Source organism: Pelodiscus sinensis, chromosome 16, assembly GCF_049634645.1.
Source record: "Pelodiscus sinensis isolate JC-2024 chromosome 16, ASM4963464v1, whole genome shotgun sequence".
NCBI classification, from domain to species: domain Eukaryota; kingdom Metazoa; phylum Chordata; order Testudines; family Trionychidae; genus Pelodiscus; species Pelodiscus sinensis.
In genome coordinates, this window is record NC_134726.1 from 25,997,616 (window position 1) to 26,018,705 (window position 21,090).

Here is a 21,090-nt window from a genome sequence, read left to right on the forward strand (position 1 = left end):
AATGAGGCCATTGCAGAGAAGCTACACCAATTCTTTGCATTAGTTTTCACTGCAGAAGATGTGAGGAAGATTCCCACATTTGAGCTTTTGCTTTTTCTTAAGTGACAAATCTAAGGAATTGTCCCAGACTGAGATGTCAATAGAGGAGGTTTTGGGACAAAATGATACAGTTGTAAGTCAGCAAGACCAGATGATATTCATCCGAGAGTTCTAAAGAAACACAATATGAAGTTGCAGAACTATTAACTGTGATATGTAATCCATCATATAAATACGGTTCTGTACCAGATGACAGGAGGAAAGCTAATGTGACAACAATTTTTTTTAAAGGCTCCAGAGGCATTCCTGGTGATTATAGTCTTGAAAAACTAACTTCAGTTCTAGGCAAATTGCTGATCCAGTTGATATAATGTACACAGATTTTCAGAAAGCCTTGGACAGGGCTTTTAAGTAAAGAAAGCAGTCATGGAATAAGAGGGAGGGCCCTTTCATGGAAAAGTAACTGATTAAAAGATAGGAAACATGGGGTAGGAATAAATGGTCAATTTTCAGATTGGAGAGAATTAAATAGTTGTATCCCCAGGGGTCAGTACTGGGACCTGTGCTGTTCAACACATTAATAAATTATCTGAAAAATGACTTAGAAGGGTAGCCATGTTAGTCTGTAACTTTAAAAACAATGAGTAGTTTGGTGACATTTTAGAGACTAACAAAAATATATAGGATCATGAGCTGGACCATATGATGAAGTGGGTTTTACCCATGAAAACTCATGATCCTATATATTTTTGTTACTCTAAGGTGCCATAGGACTAATTGTTGTCTGAAAAAATGTGTAAACCATGAGGTAGCAAATTTGCAGACCAGTACAACATTTTTCAAGATTAAGTCAAGTCCAAAGTACACTGTAAAGAGTTACAAAAGTATTTTAGGTGATTATGCAACAAAATAGCAGGTGAAATTCTATACTTTGATAAATTCAAAGTAATGCATAATTTAAAACATAATTCCAAATACGCACACAAAATGACGAGGTCTAAATTAGCTGTTACCACTCAAGAAAGAGATCTTGGCGTCATTGTGAGTAACATCCTCTCAATGTATAGCAACAGTCAAAAAAGCAAACAGAATGTTAGGAACCACCAGGAAAGAGATAGATAATAAAACTGAAAATATCATAAAGCCAGTCTATAAATCCATGGTAGGCTCAAGCCTGGAATACTGCATACAGGTCTGGTCCCCCCATGGCGAAAGTGACACAATAGTATTGGGAAAGAAAGAGAAGGGCAACAAAAATGATTAAGGGTATGGAACAGCTTTTATATTAGGAGACATTAAAAAGACAGACATTAGCTTGGAAAAGAAAGGAATAAGAGGGGATATGATCGAGGTCTATACAATTGTGACTGCTGTGGAGAAAGTGAATAAGACACTATTAACAACTTCTTCGAGTAACTCAAGAATCAGGAGCCACCCAATTAAATTAATAGGCTGCCGGTTTAAAACAAACAAAAGACAGTACTCTTCACACAATGCACAGTCAACCTGTGAGTCTTGGGATGTTGTAAAGGCCAAAACTATAACAGGGTTCAAAAGAACTGTATACATTCATGGAGGATGGAATGGCTATTAGCCAGGATGGGCAGAGATGCAACACTCCCTAGCCTCTGTGTGCCAGAAGGTGAGAGCACACAGCAAGGAAAGGAAATGCCTGGCACTGGCCAGTGTCAGCAGAAGACAGGATATTGTGCTAGATCAGAGGCAGGCACGATATGGTTGGATCCAGCCCGCCACGCCTTTCAATATGGCCTGCAGCCCACCCCACTAGGACCCTCAGACAGGAAGCAGCCTGAAGCTGCTTTAAGCAGCTGGCAGCTCCATGTGCCTCTCAGTGTCACATATGGGGAGAGGGGGAGGCATCGTATGCTGCCTCCATCCTTAGCACCATTTCTTCACTTCTGGCAAATGGGAGCTAAGAGATTGTGCTGGGGCGGGGAGGGGGGCAGGAGCAGCGTGTGAAATCTCCCTCCTCCCCAGCACGTCTCACAGAGAGGCACATGGAGCAGCTGCTTGCCCCTCTGGGACTGCGGAAGTCCCACTGGGCTTTTGGCTGAGAGCCGCCTAAGTAAGCATTTCCCAGCCAGAGCCTGCCTCTGGCACCCCACCCCCTTCCACACCCCAACTCTCTGCCCCAGATCACCACCCAAACCCTCTGTAGCCCCCACACCAAGTCACAACTCCCTCCCGGACTCTGTACTCCCTCCTATTCCCTCCCGCAGGCCAGAATCTTCACCTGCACCCCAATCCCCTGCCCCAGGTCTCAGCACCCTCCTTCCCTCTCAGACTTCACACCCTTTCCTGCACTCCAATCCCCTACCCCGATCTCCCTTCTGCATCCAATCTCCGTCACAGACCCCGCACCTCCTCCATAGAAAAGCACAGCCCTTGACCTTGGAGTGGACCCCCATCAAAAATTATTGCCTACCCCTGTGCTAGATGGACCACTGGTCTGATCCATTCTAACAGTCTTCTAACCCTGGCTCCTGCTTCTGTCTTTAGTAGGGTGAATTTCACTTCACCTTCTTAGTTCTTCAGGCTTTATGCTGGGGAAGTATATAGTTTAAATCTACCTCACACGCCACAAAACAGCACCAGGGAGTAAAGCTGCACCTCTAAAAAACTGCTATGCAGCCCATCCATACCAACCCATTCATGCTCCTACATTGAATGGTAGGGTCATTGGCTTTGCAGAAATGTGGGCTCCTCTCTCACGGTGCCTGCCTCCATCACCACTTTGCTTGCCCGCCTACATAGGCTGGGCACTGAGATCCTCAGTAAAGCTTGCACGACCTCTCCACCAGTATAGCTCCAATGCCTAGCTTCAGCAATTCAGAGGGCTTTAAGCTCGCAAATTTCATGCTCACTTCTTACTCTCTGAAATCAATGCGAGTTTACCAAAGCAAAAACGAAGGGAAAAAATCTCAAGATTTCACCAATTGAAACAAATACTGTTTGTGCCCCAAAGGTCCTGGCCACCGTCAGAAAGGTGGTGAAGAAATGACTCCTTCTCATTAGCTGTGAAGCAGCTGCAAAACCATTCCATGAAGGCTAATCTGCTGGAGAGGGCTTGGCAGACCCCCTGCATGTTCTCCATGAAGGGATTATTGACTGTGCAGGGAGTCTCTGAAGACGAGAGAGGCAGGACAGCACGTCTCTCTCAGTAACAGACCTATGTGGCTGAGATTTACTGCTACAGTAAGATAGGCTATAAGCTACAATATATAGCTTAATTTTGGATGCTAGGTGAAAAAAGGAGATATGGGTTTGGGATTTTCAAATAATAAAAACTGAGTCATGCATAAATTATAGCCTAATAGACTAAATATTATTAGATGGCTATGTAGGAATTGTTGACATACTGTGATTTTAATAAGGCTCAGATGGGTAGCCGTGTTAGTCTGTAACTTTAACAACAAGTAGTCCTGTGGCACCTTAGGGTGTGTCTAGACAGCGGTGCTATTTTGGAATATTTCCGGTATCCCGAAATAGCATTTTCCGTGTCTTGGCAGCACACCCGTTATTTCAAAATAGCTTTCAAAATAACGGGCATGCTATTCCCACATCCATGTAAATCTTGTTCCACAAGGATTAAGGGGTGTTTTGGAATAGCACTCTAATTCAAAATACACTCAAAATAAGCTAAGCAATTTGAATAGCTCAAATTGCACAGCTTATTTCGAGCTCCAGGTGCAATGTAGACGCACCCTTAGAAACTAACAAAAATATATAGATTCATGAGCTTAATTAGCCTCAGTAACAGAGGTCCGACAATTGATAGGTACTTCTTTTACTATTTTATTTATATATATATATCTTGGTTTCTGTTCTTTCCACCCCAACTCATCTGTTGAAGTGGGTTTTACCCATGAAAGCTCATGATTTTATATATTTTCGTTAGTCTCTAAGTGCCACTTATTGTTTGTCATTTTAATATGAGTCATTACAATATTTTTAAAATATTTCTTCTGTCTTTCCACTCTTTGAAGTTTGTTGAAAAAGCATTAGATGGGATGTGTCCAGCACTTGGAGTCAGATATATACTGGATTTGGTCAAACCGTGGAAACTACTAATCTACTACAGGATGTGTAAAGAGGTCAAATTCGCCTCACTTTCTGATCCTGAAAATCCTTCTTTATACCTTCATTCATGTGAGATGAGGCTTGGACTACTGGGTCCTTTAACAGGAAAATAAATGACAGTATCTTATTTCTTGCCTGTGACAAAGAACTGAGGTTCTCTGTGTATATATGCCCAATCTAGCTTTTCCTGGGCAAAACTCCCAGGCTCATTATAAATAATGTGCTGTGAATTCAGTCTGCTCTTTTAATACAATTTATGTTATCAGTACAAAGAGGAGTGGTAAATAATACTAGCAGGTTTTAGGCAAAATGCTAGTACAGTATCAGCTGCATTTCACACCCCTGTGTTCAGCCATCTGGAAATGGGCATACAACCTGGTACTGCATTTTGCTTTTCAGGGCTTTTTTTTTAAATTAACTTTTTCCATGTTCTGTCTATTTCACTTCCCTTCATCTCACTAACACTGAATGGCCTGATCCATGAAAGGAGCTTCTGAATGGGAGAGTCATCTCCTGTGAATTTAGGAGCTCCCCTGTGGAACACATTTCCACTTACTGATTACTAACAAGTATTGTCAGAGAGCAAACTGCAGACTACAAAAGCGAGAAAGCTCCAGGCTGGTGTATGTCATTTTTGCCCCAATTTAACTATTTCAGTATAAAGGTTCTGTATAGCAGGATAGCTTATTTCCCTTTCCTTATGGGAATAAATTGTACCAGCATAAGCAGCTTTACACCAATATATCTGTGTCTGCCCTAGGAAGGCTGTATGGCTTTAACTATACCTGTGGTAGAGGTACATAGTTTGTGTGCAGGTAAGCCCTTACAGTCATGGTTACAATGCTGAACATTCCTCTTTGGCTTGTGCAATTGTCCCCGAATCCCTTTTATTTTGCTTGACTGCCCCTTTTATCATGGAAGGAATAATGGGAAAAGATCAAACACACAAACTGGAGAAACTAGCCTCATCTCATCTAGGAAATAGAAATTTAAACAGCTGAGTCTCTTCCATCCTGTTAAGGGAATCCTGAAGCAAAACATCCACTCCCACTTCCCAGTTTTGAAGGCTTTTCTGATCCATTTTGCTTCCCTCTGCATCATGTATCAGTAAAAAGTTTGTGGCTTGCAGATACAAGAGATGGAACGAGCTAGACTTTGTCTACACTACAGGTTACTTGGGTATAATGTATGCCGCTCGAGGGTGTGAATAAACCACACCCTTGGGCCACATAAATTGCACTGACTACGTGCCAATGGGCCAGCACTATGTCAGTGAGAAAGCTTCTCCTGCTGGCACAGGTACCACCTGTAATGGAGGGGGAGCTCTATTAAGAGGATGAGAGAGCTCTCTCATTCGCTCAGAGTGTCTCCACCACAAATGCTACAAGAAGCCGCTGTAAGCGCTGTCGTGTAGAGATAGATGTAGTCTCTCTCCCTCTGCTATTGTGATGAAGCCATCACAGACGAGCCCTTGGCTCACCAGCCCACTCACCCCAGAGTTGACACATTCAGAAGGTAAGCCTCTCCCCAGTTCTCACTGACATGAGACCTCATTACAGAAGTAGGATTACATCTGTGCTTAGTTATTACAAGCTACTAAACACTTACTAGTATGCTGTGGAGAAATGTCAGAAAATGACCGCACCTGTGCCAAATAACGGCACCATTCAAATCACAGCAAAGTCAATGGTTTCAAAGGTAGTTTGGGCCTGAACCGGACAAAGCATATTTCTATACATTCTCCATAGGGGGGTTATTTAATCATTTTTGCCCCCTTACTTGATAATTCACAAAATTAAAATATTTACAATATAAATCATCCTGTCATTAGTTCAAATTAAGGAAATTCGGGAAACTGTAGTTCCTCTTCTAAGACAACAAACACACTGGAAACTTTGGCCATCTGACAAGTCCAGCAGATCCACAGTGATCTATCAGCAAATGTTTCAGGCAACTTATTCTTACAATAATAATTTAATAAAGTAAATGTTTAATATCTATAATTTGAATTGTATTTTGCCCAGTTCTGCAACCATTACTCTCGTGACTATCATTACTCCTTACTCCTTGTCTGTTATAATGATTACTTACGTAAGTAAGGACTATACAACCGGGCTCCATGTCTGCATTAAAAAAAAAAAAAAACCTCTTTTGAGCTATGTTCATCAACTGAACTCTTCTCTTGGCACATTACGACAGATTGTAGATTGTAGTTCTCAATATGCCGAAAAATCAGCTACTAAGTAACAGCAGCCTCTACCAACATTTTAAAAATTGTTGAGCTAGTCAGTTTTGCTAATTATGGGCCTGATCATGAGAAGCACAGAATTCCTTCAAATCCCCCTGATTTTTAAAAGAGAATTGAAAATACTCAGGACCTGGTTGGATTAAGCCCTAAACATTCCCCTAATGTTGAATGAGTTCAAAAGATGGCATTATGGTAATAAAGAAAGCACTGTGCTTCCCATACACTTGTCTTAACAGAACAATGGTTCAGAAGGGGCCTTTACATTGTTAATACAATTGCACAGACATTATATAAACCTGGTAACATTGATGCAAAATATTCTTATTCAAAATTGTCAAACTGGGGCTTATTGCATATTACAAGACAAAAAGGATACTAGAAAACAAACTGTGACATCTGACTGGCACACGTTCTAAATATTAGCTCTCTAGCTATGCCTGGGTCTGTACAATGTGCAATGTGATGTGTGTTAGCAATACCACACATGCATAAACTGATACGTATTTTTAAGCTCTCATCACTGAAGGGTACCATTTATATAAATTTAGGAATAATATCCACACCCTCCAAAGAGAGAGGAACAAAATCTGTTTCACACAGACACCAAAAATAGCTACAACTATTAAGGTGCTGTAAAAATGTCAATCAATCATAAGCTATGAGTAGCTTAAAAGAGTGAAAACAATTGAGCCACAGGGCATTTCCTAGGGATATAGAAGAGATCAGGGTTAAGGCCCAGACACGACTACACCCAGCCAGTCATTAATCACCAGGAAATGCCTTTGTCTTGATCATTTACTATTTAAAATAATAGACATTTGAGACAGAAAGACCTTTTGCATCATCTTGTCTACCCCCTACTGTGGTCTCAAGAGACAGTCTTGCTTGCAATGGTGAGAAAGTTTGCATTAAAACTGCACTGAGTCCAATCGTACTCTTGTAGCCAACCGGTTTTGCTATTAACTGCAATAGGAGCAGGATGAGAACTGTTGTGTGAGAGAGACCTTCAAAACTGAGGTCCCCAATTTGGCATTGCCAAAAGGCACAGAATATCCTCTGCCAATCAGAGTAGATATTGAGAGTGTACAGAGACCCCTGAAATACTTGGTTGAGGCATGTGTGCATGTGCATCACTGGTACAGACAAAAGCGTAGCAGTAGGCGCTCTGAGCAACCGCACAAGCGCACAGCTTAGAAGGAACACTGCACCTGGCATGCGTCACCCATCAGGGCAGGTGGTGGATGTTCTGCAGCTCTCAAACTTCTGAAGATTATTGTGTGTGGCTCAGAGGGTCAGCAACTGGCCAGTCTTTGTTTATAAGTTTATAGCCAGAGGGGATGCTTTCTGAAACAGCGTCTATAGTCTTCTGACTTCAGAAATGTTACTGTGATTTACACCAGTGTAAACACAATCAGGGTACAGTACACAAGTGTCTGAAACATGGGTATGTCTACACTACCCCGCTAGTTCGAACTAGCGGGGTAGTGTAGACATACCCATAGTATAGCTGCACAATATTGCTACTCAGATCTTCACCTATAGCCAAAAAGCATGCAGAGCCATGCAGATAGGAGGCTGCAAATGTGGCCTTTGTCCATTCTGATTTTAGGATGGCTGTGTGCTGGGCCAGCCCCAAGCCTGTACTAGATTATACCATATGCCATTTGGGACCAGTGTGAGAGGATAAATAGGATTCCTGGCCACACCTCCTGTGCTGGCCACCATGGGCAGCGGGTGAAGACCCAGTTGGGAAAGGTAAACCCCAACCCTGCCCTTTCTGCCAGAGGCCCTGCCCCTTCCGCAACCTTTCCTGACGCCTGGAGCCAAGCCCCGTCCATCCCCAGCTTGATCCTTCCTGTCCACCTACTGGGCCAGGGCTGCCATACCCTGGCTTCAGCCCTCCCAAGTGGCTGGGGAGCCGGGCAGTTGTGCTGCAGCCCCAGATATAGGCATTTTTGGTAAGGCAATGCCCTTCCTTGCGTACATTACTCAACACTCAAGGTGGCAGGAAAGAAGGGGAGGTGGTGACACGGGGACATCAATATCAACTCTTATCCATAGGAGGATTCCCCGATGCTGAGATGTCATCCTCTATGGCTATTTACATTGGCTCTAAGCAAAGATCCTGTTGACATTATGATGCTAAGTGGCTCCACCACATCTCAGGATCTGGGCTTAAATGCTTTTTATCTCTAACTAGTTTTAGCATTTGAGTTGCTTTTTTTTACATACCCAGTCCCTCTATTGTACTAGTGGCAGAAAAAATTACCTCTTGCAATAGAAGAACTATAAAGGTAGGTCGAGGTGTCAGTTTTTAAGGAATGTTCTAAAAGATGCTTGGCCTTCACTACTCTGTAGCTTCTGTGGGAAAACAACAGAATTAATACTCATCCTGGTGCCAGATTTCAAGGGCCGTTTGTGCCAAGCGCTGTGGACGATTGCCAACAATGCACTGTTTTCCTCCTTCAGACATGGCAGTGTACAAGGCAATAAAAGTCACAAAGAAAAAAATGTTGCATTTTAAAGATTTTTTCATTCTACAAAGCTTGCCATTATCTCTTTTCTCTCTGAAGCCAGGAAATGTCCACTGAGTCAACATAAAAGTGACCCTACAATGGGTTATTCATCAACTGTTCATATTTGTGACTGACCTTAATAGTTATCATGTCTTGGGAGCAGACAGCATAGAATGCCACCACCTACGGAATGGGTAATATTGAATGCAAAGAAAGAAAACAAAACGCAAAAAAAAATAAATAATAATGGTAAACTCTCCTCAAACTTCTTTCTGGTGAAAATCATTTTTAGCTGTTAATGTTGTTTTACAGCCCAGTTACTCCTACCGCCATCTGCTACTTTGTGAAAACATTCTGTAGATATTGAAGTAACCAGACCAAGCAAAAGACAGACATCATAATTAAAGTCTCATAACTAATGCTGTGACCAGAACTGGGCTAGCAGCTGCAACCAGCTAAAGCAGTAGCTTCAGAGCAACAAACAAAATGTTGAGTAATTTGCAGTGGGAATGGAATAAAATACTCCTTCTGGGGTTTGGTGATATGCTTCCCGAGGGGATTTTTTTAAACAATGCCTTCTATTTGCTGAACTTGGTGCATTCAAAAAGAAAATTTTGCTATTCTGGAACATAGTAAAATACACGCCCCAGAAGTTGCATTTTCTAACAGAGAAAGCTGTGTACATTCTGAAAATATATGGAAATCTACACTATAAAACCATTTGTCCTGCTCTAAGGGGCGGGCAAAATCTTGCAAAATCCATGGCCATCTTAATGGTATCTTTTATGAACCAGGACTACAGCCATCCCTGCAAGGCAGGGTTTTTAGTATCCAGAGAGATGGATGAATTCCTCCAGAATCCAGGAAATCCCACATCCCCCTCTTTCCATCAGTTTGCATATTTTCTATATAGGTATATGTCAAATATTGTTTACATGTATTATAATATTTTAGCATAGGTACACTGAAATAATAATCAGATTCGATTAAAAACAGAGCTAGTATTGCTGAGAATCTGGGCACCTGTAGATTAGATTTGAAGAACTCAGAGCTGCAATGTTCTTGACCATATCGAGTAAATAGCTTGCAATCGTCTGTACACAAATGCTTCAATTCCCAGAAGGCTTTACACATATCCTGACAACTTCCTGAAAACCTTCAGATAGCCTGATTCTGCCAGTCTTACTCATGCTGAGAAATACTTTACTAAAAGGATTTCAGTCAGATTTCTTGACTTGAGTGAGGTACAACTTGAGATGAATAAAAGTAGCAGAATCAGGCCCAAAGCATACTCATAAAAAAAAAAAGAATAAGTTCTAACTAAACATTAAGTCCAGGGAAACATTTTACATAAGGAAATAATCTTAAAACCATCCACCATTCTTAATCTTTTTGAAAATGATCAAGTACAGACTGCACGAAGACAACAATTAACATTGGATTTACATCTCACTACTGACTTTCCTCCTAGTTTTCAGTGTATCCCATACTAGCAACTGGCAGGGCCATTATCATGAAAGGGATGTCAGTATTTCCGGTATCAATCTTAATTTTAAGGGATTTAAGAATCAGTTGGTTTACATGAAAGCTGAATGAGACTGGATGCTCCCTACAAGCTGTCAGCCCAGATGTGAATTAAGACAATTCAATGCAAATTTGTTGTGCCGTGCAGAAAATATGAAAAAAGGTTGGTTTTTTACATGCTATAAGGTACTAGAGGCTAGATCCTCCAGAGCTGCTTTGTGCTGCACTGTTGATGGAATCTGATCATATAGCAAGCATAACGCAGGGAGTGTCCTTCAGGGATACAGAAACAGATTAAAGGCTTCTATACCCACACTTTGATGTTACCAATGGGGGTCATCAGTGGCAAGTGGGAACAATAAGAACACCCCACCTTTGCACCAGTCGTTGATGCATTTTGACCTTTGGGAACATTGACAGGAGGCACAAATTATAACACCCTAGAGGTAGGGATGTTAAAAAGTGGGTAATTAGGGATACATGGTTACATGCAGCTGCAGTGTGGGGCGGTAGCTAGCTCCCTAGAAGCTGGTGTATGCCAGCTCCCGCCAGCTACCCTGTTCCCAGGTAGCTGGCTGCTGCCACAGACTGCTGCCTCACTATTAGAGGCAGCAGCGGGTTGGCAACCAGCTTCCTGGAGCCAGTGCACACCTAGAGCCAGCTTTTAAGCTGGCTCCCAGCATGTACCAGCTCCCAGCTCCTGCCCTGCTCCCAAGAAACCAACTGCAAGCCCATGCTGCAGTCTCTGATACAGAGCCAGCAGTGCGCTGTAGCAGCCAGCTTGCTAGGGGTGGGAGCCTTCATGTAACCGTTCACAGTCACTGATATGACCAGGTGTATTGGTTAACCGTGTAAACTCTTATCCTATTACATCCCTACCCAGAGGCTGCTTTCTTTATACCTTGAGATCAGATATTCTAAAGTTGGCCCCAAGTTTAAGGGAATGCTAAGGTGAAGGGCATTAAACACAGCCAAGAATCTGGATCTTAAAAATTTGGGGAAATAATTGTTTGTAAAATACTTTACAAATTGCAGCCAGTAATTCTGAAGTATAAAGTACCTCAGTGGGTGTTGCTGTTAGCCAGTATCTCTGAAAAATAGTCCACTTAATGTTTAGGTGTATAACTTCAGGCACCCAACACTGAAAATATTAATCTCTTTTAAAAAACCCAAACCCCATTGCTTCACATTAGCTATTTATAAAAGCCTTAATTTGCAATTACAATAATCTGATAAATGTGTATGCAGCTTTCTGAACCTGTAAAGCTTCATGTGAAGGAGGAAGGGTGGTGCAGGTAGGGCATTAGCTCAGAATTCAGAAGATGGGGTTCCATTTTCAGTTTTGCCTTGGACTTCCTGTGTGACTTTGGGTAAGTCACTTAGTCCTGGTAGGTCTCAGTCCCCATATGTATTAGAAGGATAACAGCATTGTCCTATCATTGTGAGGATAAATACATTAAAGTTTCTGATGTGCTCAGTAATGAGGGCCATCTAAGTCAGAAAAGTAGCTAAGATAGGATGTAAGAGTTAGTAGAAGTATTAACATAATATTTAAGCAATGTGATTGGACATTAAAATCTCTCATTTTTTGAAAATTATTGCACCCAGAAACTTGACACAAACGCCCTGCAGTTGCCAGACTGGCAGGGAATATTTTCTCCGTTAATGTGTGAGATGTGAACATGGGCTTTACATAATCTCTTTTTTTAAAAAAAAATCTTTATTTTCACAGTCAATTTACAGGCAACTCGCTCATATAGGTATTATCAGTAATAGGTGGCTCAGTGGGAGTTGATTTTGATGGCGAGCCGAAGAGTTTTTTATTCATTTATTTATGTGACAAACCATGGTATTCTCAGCAGTGCTGTAAGTACATTCACTCTGAGCTTTTACTATCACACCTTATCATCAAGGCCTAGGGTACAGAGCAACTCATGGAACTTCAATTCAGTGGTCCTGATTTCTGCCATATACCAATGAAATGTATAACAAACTGACTTGGTAAAAGAGATGGAAAATGCACACAATCAAGAGTTTTAGCAGACTGAGAATCTTGAGAATTAGGTGCAGCTGAGCTTGTTTGCAAAGCTTTTCTTTCTACAGTTATGGTTCTGAGAACAACAGGGGTTATTTTATAACCTATCTTGTGACTCCATTTTTCAGAAGAAGCCAGCCTTCCAGAGAGCCAGAAAACACAGCCAGGCACCACTCCCAAGTTACAACTACAGGGCCTGATCCAACGTTCACTGAATTCAGTAGATAGATTCTGAGAGGCTACGTCTAGACTGCATCCCTTTGTCGACAGAGGGATGCAAATCAAGCATGTCAAAATTGCTAATGAAGAAGAGATTTAAATATCCCACGCTCCATTAGCATAAACATGGCCGCCGCTTTTTTTTTCATAAAGGAGCTTTTTAAAAAAAAACAAACCCAACAGTGTAGATGCAGATCTGTTGAAAATAAACCGTTTTTCAACAGATCCTGTATTCCTCAAAAAATGAGGTTTACAGGATCTGTCAAAAAAGTGTTTATTTTCAACAGATCCGTGTCTAGACTGCCAGATTTTTTTTAAAAAAAGCTCCATTTCGGAAAAAAGCGACGACCATGTTTATGCTAATGAAGCATGGGATATTTAAATCCCTGCTTCATTAGCAATTTCGACGTGCCTAATCTACATCTCTCTGTCGACAAAGAGGTGTAGTCTAGACACAGCCAGTGACACCACCAGTAGCAGGGTCAGGCCAGTATTTTGCTGGATTGGACTGCTGACCTCATCTCCCTGTTTAGAACAGCAACCAAGCAGGAGCCTGGACTTTAAGTGCCTAACCTCAAAGGGACTTAAGCACATGCTTAAAATTAGGCACCTGCTTAAGAACTGTCCTGAATTATTATTAGCGTTACCATAGTGCTTAGGAACCCTCATAAGAGACCAGGACCCATCTATGCAAACACAGAAGGGATGGCATGCTGAACTGGAGCCCATGTGAGTTGTAAAATTTAAGCTCAGTAAGTGGGAAACAGAATCAGCCCTTGTTGCAAGGTTTCTGGGAAAAATAATTATTTTGTTGTTAAAACCACTGAAAGCCCAGGAAATTCAGGCATTTACTGTTATTTTGTTTTCTTTCATTTATTGTTTTAGGTATATTAGAAGTTATTTTGCTGACAGCCCTTGACAAACACACTCACTGTCAACAAAATCCCGGTGACACTAAGCAGTTCTGAGTGTAGCCTTTGAAACTCCTTTTCTAGACAACATTAATCTTCCTAATTAATAATTAATCATGCTGTATTTTAAAGAGATTATCAAGTGTGATAGTGGAGTGTGCCTAAGGCAGTGACTTCATTAACCCCACGGAAGAGGTTTACTTTGTAGTTCTGTTTGTTGCAGGGGTATGTGCCAAAAGGGTCTCTTTCAGGTTACAGTGTCAAAGTGTAACAATTTAAAGCAGGAAACAATTGGACTTTTTTTTTTTTTTTTTTTTTTGGTTAAACAGCTTTCATACCCTAAATCTTCAAAAGCCTGTTTTGCAATAATACCCAAGCCCCCCTACATTTACCACAAAAAGGCCTAATCCTGCAAGTGCTGAGTCCCCTTAACTCCTACCACAGAGGGTCCCTCCATGCTGGTGCTTTTAACCATGATGCAAACACTATGAAATCTAACCAGGGTTTGAACACGGTGTGCAACCATAGGGAATCTAGGCACAAACATTTTTAAAGCTGTGTTCAGAAACAGTGCTTTCACCCTACAGCTTTCTAATCTCAGTCACTTTTCAGCTGTCATAATGTCTCACGACATGTCCCTGCCCAAACAGGAGCATCAAACCATGGCTGTGATTGAACTGTCAAAGTCAACAGGAATGGTCCCCCTGATAGTTATAGTTGTGTCTGATAACTATCCAAGCCCATTTCTATATATCAGTTGTGTCAAGTGGACTGCTGTATGCACTCATTTTTTTTAAAGCCCTTATACTGTCAACAAATCATTTCTGTTAATGCCTTGTTTAGGAGGCACATAAAATTTCTCACTTGCCTCATTTTAATAGTAATAATAATACTTAGTACTTAAAGATCATTTTTCACCCACTTCCCCCCCATGTTAAGTGCTGTAAAATGTATTGTTCTATAATCCATAAAATAGGGAAAGACACGGAGATGTTGAAATTTTGTCCAGACTGTGAATTACTGGAAGAGCTGAGAATGGAACCCAGAAGACCTGACATCATCTCCTTTTCTTACCACTAAGATTAATAAATAAATAAATAATACATTGCTTCCATATAGAGCTATTCATCCGTAGGTCTCAAAGAGCTTTACAAAGGAGGTTTTTTACTTATCACAAACTACTAGTACATGGATGTTTGTACTGGATTTTAAAACTACAATCCAATATGTAACTGTTCATTATTACATCTAATAACATTTTCCCCAGTTCTCCTTGAATTTCATCATATGTCAAGTTGCATAATGCAACTGAAATCAGAGGACTTTCTGAGCATACTCAGGTCAGTTCCATGACAACTCTGTGCCATATGTGGTGCTTAGTAATGACAAGTGGATCCAAAGGATCTGATATAGTGAATGGTGGGAGTTGAAAGATACAACATGGCACTTAACAGCTGTGGATCCTACCATTTTCTGGCACCACTGAGCCAAGCTTTGGGCTGAATTTACAGAACAGCATATAAAAACTATTTGCTCTCTCACTACTGGTGTCTGTTAACTTTTGCACTAGCCTGAATAGCAGAAAACTGTGAGAGTCCTTTCTCCTGGTATCATGGTTCTAATCCCGCTTCCACTGAACTTAATAGAAAAGCACTAATTGAACGCAGGGGAAGCTGAATCAGGCCCCGTGTGAATGACATTTTATTTAGATTGACATTGGTTTACTGGAGTTTTAACTGAGCAGGTTACTACTTCAAAATTGTAGTTAAAAATATTTGCTTTGTATGAAGTCAAATGAATAAAGCCTTCCCCTACTCCTAGTTTTGGGGTAGTTGATGATACAAGTGCAGATTCATTTGTTAGAAACCGTACATCTGTTATGAGTTACACTTGCCAAAATATAATTCTTTTATGGTAACAATTGTTGCATGGCGCTTAAGGCTTTGCACCTCTGTGCCAGGAATCTCATATGGGATAATTCCATGACCTTGGAATCCAACAGATACATTCCACATCTGTCTAGTCTGGGAAAGCCTGAGTTTGTTGTGTGAAAAGCGAAGTGGAAAACAAGATCTGAAAGTATCTGCACATACAGAACCTGCCGTTTTGATTTTTTTAAACGTTTCAACTTAGTAGTAAACAAATTTGGGGCCAGTAGTTATTTTATCATTATTACAAGTTGAAGTCACTACTGATTTCTTGTATCTTTAATTAGGAAGAATGGTACAGACAGTGAAAAAAAAAGTATACCTGAAAAACAATTTTCTTAGCCATTAGCTATTTCAATTGAGACAAAACTTGATGAAGTCGGCTGCTGATTGTAGATTTAAATGAAAAATGAAGTGCCCATGGTAATGCAGGAAGACATTGTATGGGTATTTATGAAAATGTATGGGTGGCATACGAAAATTTAGGGTGGAAGAAAATCTTGATTATCCTAGAATCCTGAGGATATATTTACCACTAGAGAGACAGACACATGTTCTTGTTTGCCCATCTGCAAAATGGGGTTGATGAGACTTTTCTGCCTCCAGTATATGTGGCTACAACTTCTTAAATGGGTGGGTTTTGTTTGTTGGTAGTATCATTACCTTAGTTTTGCATATAAGGGAATGGAGACAGAGACTGGTACGATGTATTATGGACCAGGGTTTTTATCATGGGTCTGGTTTAGACTTGTGCAAGTAAGCACTTTCTATACAAATATTTAGTTCACAAGCAGCTGGGAAATGAACCTATCCTGCACTACGACGAAAGGGTCTGTGTGGAGTCTGCTGAAGTGCATTAACACTTCTTTCACACATTTTTGTCTTCTATTTCAAAGCAGGGTAGATCAAAGTGCACTCAGGAGCTGTTGTTAAACCAATGTCAGCAGGGTCCACACAGGGACTCAGTGTGCAGCAGGCTAGGGCAGCAGGCCACAGACTAAGTGCCTCTTTGGGGCAGGGACTAACACAACAGAGTCTACAGTGGCTGAAGGCTCTGAGACATACCAGAATGCAAATTTCTTCTATAAAGAATGGCTGATGATACTTAGCGCTTTTGTGGCACTCTTCTTCCACAGATCTCAAAGCTAGGGTTGCCAGATGGTTTCAACAAAAATACCGGACACACTTGATGTTACATCACAATCTACATTACATTTTATTTAGAAAATACCGGACATTTATATTTTCTCAATTTGTTTCCCGAAAAGAAAGCTCAAATACTGGACTGTCCAGTTCAAAACTGGACACCTGGCAACCCTACTCAAAGCAAGGGTAAACATTATGGCTGCGTCTAGACTGGCAAGTTTTTCCGCAAAAGCGGCTGCTTTTGTGGAAAAACTTGCCAGTTGTCTACACTGGCCGCTTGAATTTGCGCAAGAATACTGATGATCTAATGTAAGATTGTCAGTGCTTTTGCGCAAATACTATGATGCTCCCGCTTGGGAAAAAGCCCTCTTGCGCAAATACTTTTGCACAAGAGGGCCAGTGTAGACAGGTAAAAACTGTTTTGTGCAAAAAAGCCCCGATGGCTAAAATGGCGATCGGGGCTTTCTTGTGCAAAACCGCGTCTAGATTGGCACGGACACTTTTCCACAAAAAGTGCTTTTGAGCAAAAGCATCCGTGCCAATCTAGACGCTCTTTTCTGCAAATGCTTTTAATGGAAAAACGTTTCCGTTAAAAGCATTTGCGGAAAATCATGCCAGTCTAGACGTAGCCTATTAGTGCAGATGTGGAACTACAGACTACACTACAGAGAAGATTGATCCTCCGGAGGTCAATCTTCTAGCATTCAATTTAGTTAGACCCCTAAATCAAATGCTGAGGGCAGCCCTCGCCAGCATCTGGTACTCCTCCTTCTGAAAGGAGTAAAGGAAGCCAGCAGGAGTGTGTGATCCCATCAGCTTCCTGCAGTGTAGATGCCCCAGCGGCTCAGCTTATGGTAAGCCAAATCCAGCTATGCATTTTGCACAGCTGTCTGATACCTGCCTCTCATTTCTTGAGCAAAATTCTGCTCTTTCCCATTAGTGCAATCCCAGTGCAGTCAGAGTTATACAGGTATAATTAAGAAAGAATGGGACTCCTATGCTCATCTTTATCTGGTGTGTGACATATTGTGCCAATGTACCATGTATTTTTTTTAAATATGCCTCTTTAATGATCACAACCATCATTCAGGAAAGCACTTAGATGCCCGCAAAGTCCATCCCTGTTAATGAAAGACTTAAAATTGCTTGATTTTGATGTCATAGGTGACTTGAACACGTGCTTAGGAATGCTGAATACTGTACTGAATCACAGGGAGGCTTGCCTGAACTGGGACTTGAACACTGACAAGATAACATGAATAATAAAACAAGCCAAAGGATTTTGTGAAGCGAGCGCTACGGCACCAGCAGGATGAGTGAACAAATGCAAGGCAGTGGAGATTAGTCCAGGTGGCAAAAATACAGAAGGGGCCTGTTTAGAGCTCAGTACCTGCTAAGCTCTGGGGCCGCACGTCTTCCCGCTAAATCCCACAGAGGCGCTTGGGGTGCGACAGGGAGAGATGCCTCTTCCCAAGCCCTGAAACTGCCAGGGGCAGCAAGGGAGGTGCCTCTCTCACCATCCCCAGCACTGAGGTGCCGTGGCTGGGGCAGCTTTGTGCCGTGGCTGGAGGGAAAGCGGACAATGCAGCACGTCTGGCTTCCAGATGGGGGAACGTATGTGCTGCCTCTACTGTGCTGTGGAGGCTCATATCCACCGCCTCAGGGGACCTCCTGGCCACTTCCAGGGTCCAGGTGGGTGCCCCAGGACAGGGAGGTACCAGACAGCCTGCCCTAGCACTGCTGTCCAGGAACTGCCAAGGTGAGCCTGAGCCTCCCTAACCCAGAGCCACCTCCTGCACTCCACGCTCTTCACCACAAAACCCACATCCCTGTGCCCTTTCCATCACCCTGATAGCCAGCTCTGAGCCCCTTCTCAAACCTGGAGCCCTTCTACTGCACCCCAAACCTGTCTTCCTTAGCCCCACCCCAGAGCCTGCATTCCAGATGGAGCCCTTGCACCCCAACCTTTTGCCCCAGGCCTAATCCCCCTCCACACTCAGAATCCCTTGATCCCATTCCCTGCACCTGAATTTTGTTATGTGAACCAATATGAAGGTGGTGTGTTGCACATCACCTCCATGTCGCACAATTCCTGCACACTGGTGCACATAACAAAATTCATTCTCCTCTAGGGGTTGAAAAAAGTGGAGAGAACACAGGTTAAGAGAAAGATGGACTCCCCCACTGCACCCTGCCAGCAGAAAATTATTCATGCTTTACTTTGTAGTTGCTTTTCTGATTATTCAAGAGTGTGAAAGCTTAACTATAGGAAGAAGCCAGAGAGGTAATTTATAGCAAATTTGCAAACATGCCTTGGTATTGGAGGGAGTTCCACACAGAGAAAAGGCTGGAATGAATTAGAAAACTGAAAGGCTCTACTTCGACATAGTGGGGCCATCTAAATCAAGAGGGAGAAACGAGTCCTGAATTCTGTTCCTTCCTTAGCCATTGATTTTCTTTGATCCAAAGCATTTAGGCCCAGGTTCTTACAAGTGTTACTGTCCTTTTTGGCATCCAGCCTAAGACATCTGCAGATGTGCTGAGAACCTATATCTCCAGTTGAAGTCAATGGGAGCAGTGGGCGCTCATCACTTCAGGAAAAAATGGAGGCACTCTCAATTAATGGGCACTGTCCTTAACGTCTCTGTGACTCACGTTCCTCATCATTCACATGGGAATAATGGTTATCACATTTGTCGTGTTGTTGTGAGGTTTAATGACTCTTTTAAAGTTATGTGGAAACCCTTAGAGGAAAGTTACCCTAGATATCAGGCAAATAAAAAAGGCTAAAGCCTGTATTTTCAATAACTGTGTATGGGTATTTGTATATTCACAGTACCTGAAATATAAAGCTACAGCTGCACTGAACCACAAGACATTTGAATTGTTTTGTAACAAATACTATTTATATTGTCACAAAATGATCTGTTAGTCTTATTCATTTATTTGTTATAGATACCAGCTGCTGCAAAATGGTTATTTCAACAAATGAAAATCCAACTAATTTAACAATATTTTCCCTTTCATATTGAATAGTTGTTTTTGTATCCAGTGGCAGACATTATACAATAGTTTACAGAACAACATTACTATTTCCTGGTATCAAAACATGGCGGCAAAACTCACATCTAAAGAAACATATAATTACGACTAACCACAAAAATCAACACAGATGCTTGCCAAAACAACAGCGCCGGAAAACAGTTTGATGTCAAGTGCAAGAGGCATAACATATTAATTTGCCAAATCACAAATTCAAGTTAGGATTTGAGTGCTGATGAATGCATACATTTATTTGGACAAGTCAGGGCATGTGGTATCCCATGTTTCAGGAGTGGTCTTGTGAAGAGCCACCATGGTCGGAACATTAGCACCTCAAAGTAATGTTATCGAGGAAAGCAACTATGAAGGTTAACAAAACTCAGGTGACTTATATCACATGGATTGTACAATTTATAACTAAAACTATGTAGGCCTGATATTCATAGGGAACCTTTGCCTGTTGGAAGCTACAAAACTCAATATAATAGCTCTTAATATATTTGAAGACTACCAAGTCTCCCCCACCAGCCTTCTTTTCTCAAAACTAAACATACCCAGTTGTTTTTACCTTTCCTCTTAGGTCAAGTTTTCTAGATATTTTATCCCTTTCATTTGTCTCCCTTGGCCCTCCAGCTTGTCCACATCTTTCCTAAATATGGTGCCCAGAATTGGTCAAACTACTCCATATGAGTAGAGTAGGACAATCACCTCCAATATCTTACATACGATATTCCAATTAATGTTCCCCTGACTGATATCAACTTTTTCTATAGTTGAATCACATGGTTGACTCGTTTTCACTTGGCGCTGGTATAATATAAAAACCCAGTCTAAAATTTCTGCCACACAGTGTTGTTGATCACTATTAAACAACTGCCATGTCATATCCCCAAAGTGACTGTGTTTCTGTTCCATGTGAAACTATTCCTATATTTATAGCAGGCAAATAACTCAGTAAGGCTACGTCTAGACTGCAAGCCTCTTTCAAAAGAGGCTTTTTCGAAAGATACTTTCGAAAAAGCAAGCCACTTTTTTTGAAAGAGAGCACCCAGGCAGTCTGGATGCTCTCTTTCAAAAAAGCACAGTTTGCATTACATAGTGCCTTTTTTCAAAAGAGCACTTCGAAAAAAGGCATTCTTCCTCGTAAAATGAGGTTTTCCGCGGTCAAAAAACTGCTGCGTTCTTTCGATTTACTTTCAATTTACTTTCGAAAGAACACAGCAGCAGTCTAGATGCAGGGGAAGTTTTTTTCAAAAAAAGGCCACTTTTTAAAAAAAACAAACCTGTAGTCTAGACACACCCTAAGGCTTGTAGAGAATTTAGGGATGTAAGACCATAAATAAGAAAATTATGAAAGGACCTAATATTTTTGGAGCTATGT

The 21,090-nt window shown here is 41.5% G+C and overlaps 1 protein-coding gene across 3 annotated transcripts in view; it reads right to left on the bottom strand.

Annotated features, from left to right (window-relative positions):
• The window catches only part of PRKAR1B (protein kinase cAMP-dependent type I regulatory subunit beta), a 159,511-nt gene that overhangs the window by 11,542 nt on the left and 126,879 nt on the right, over positions 1-21,090 (bottom strand). The gene's annotated exons all lie outside the window — the stretch shown is intronic.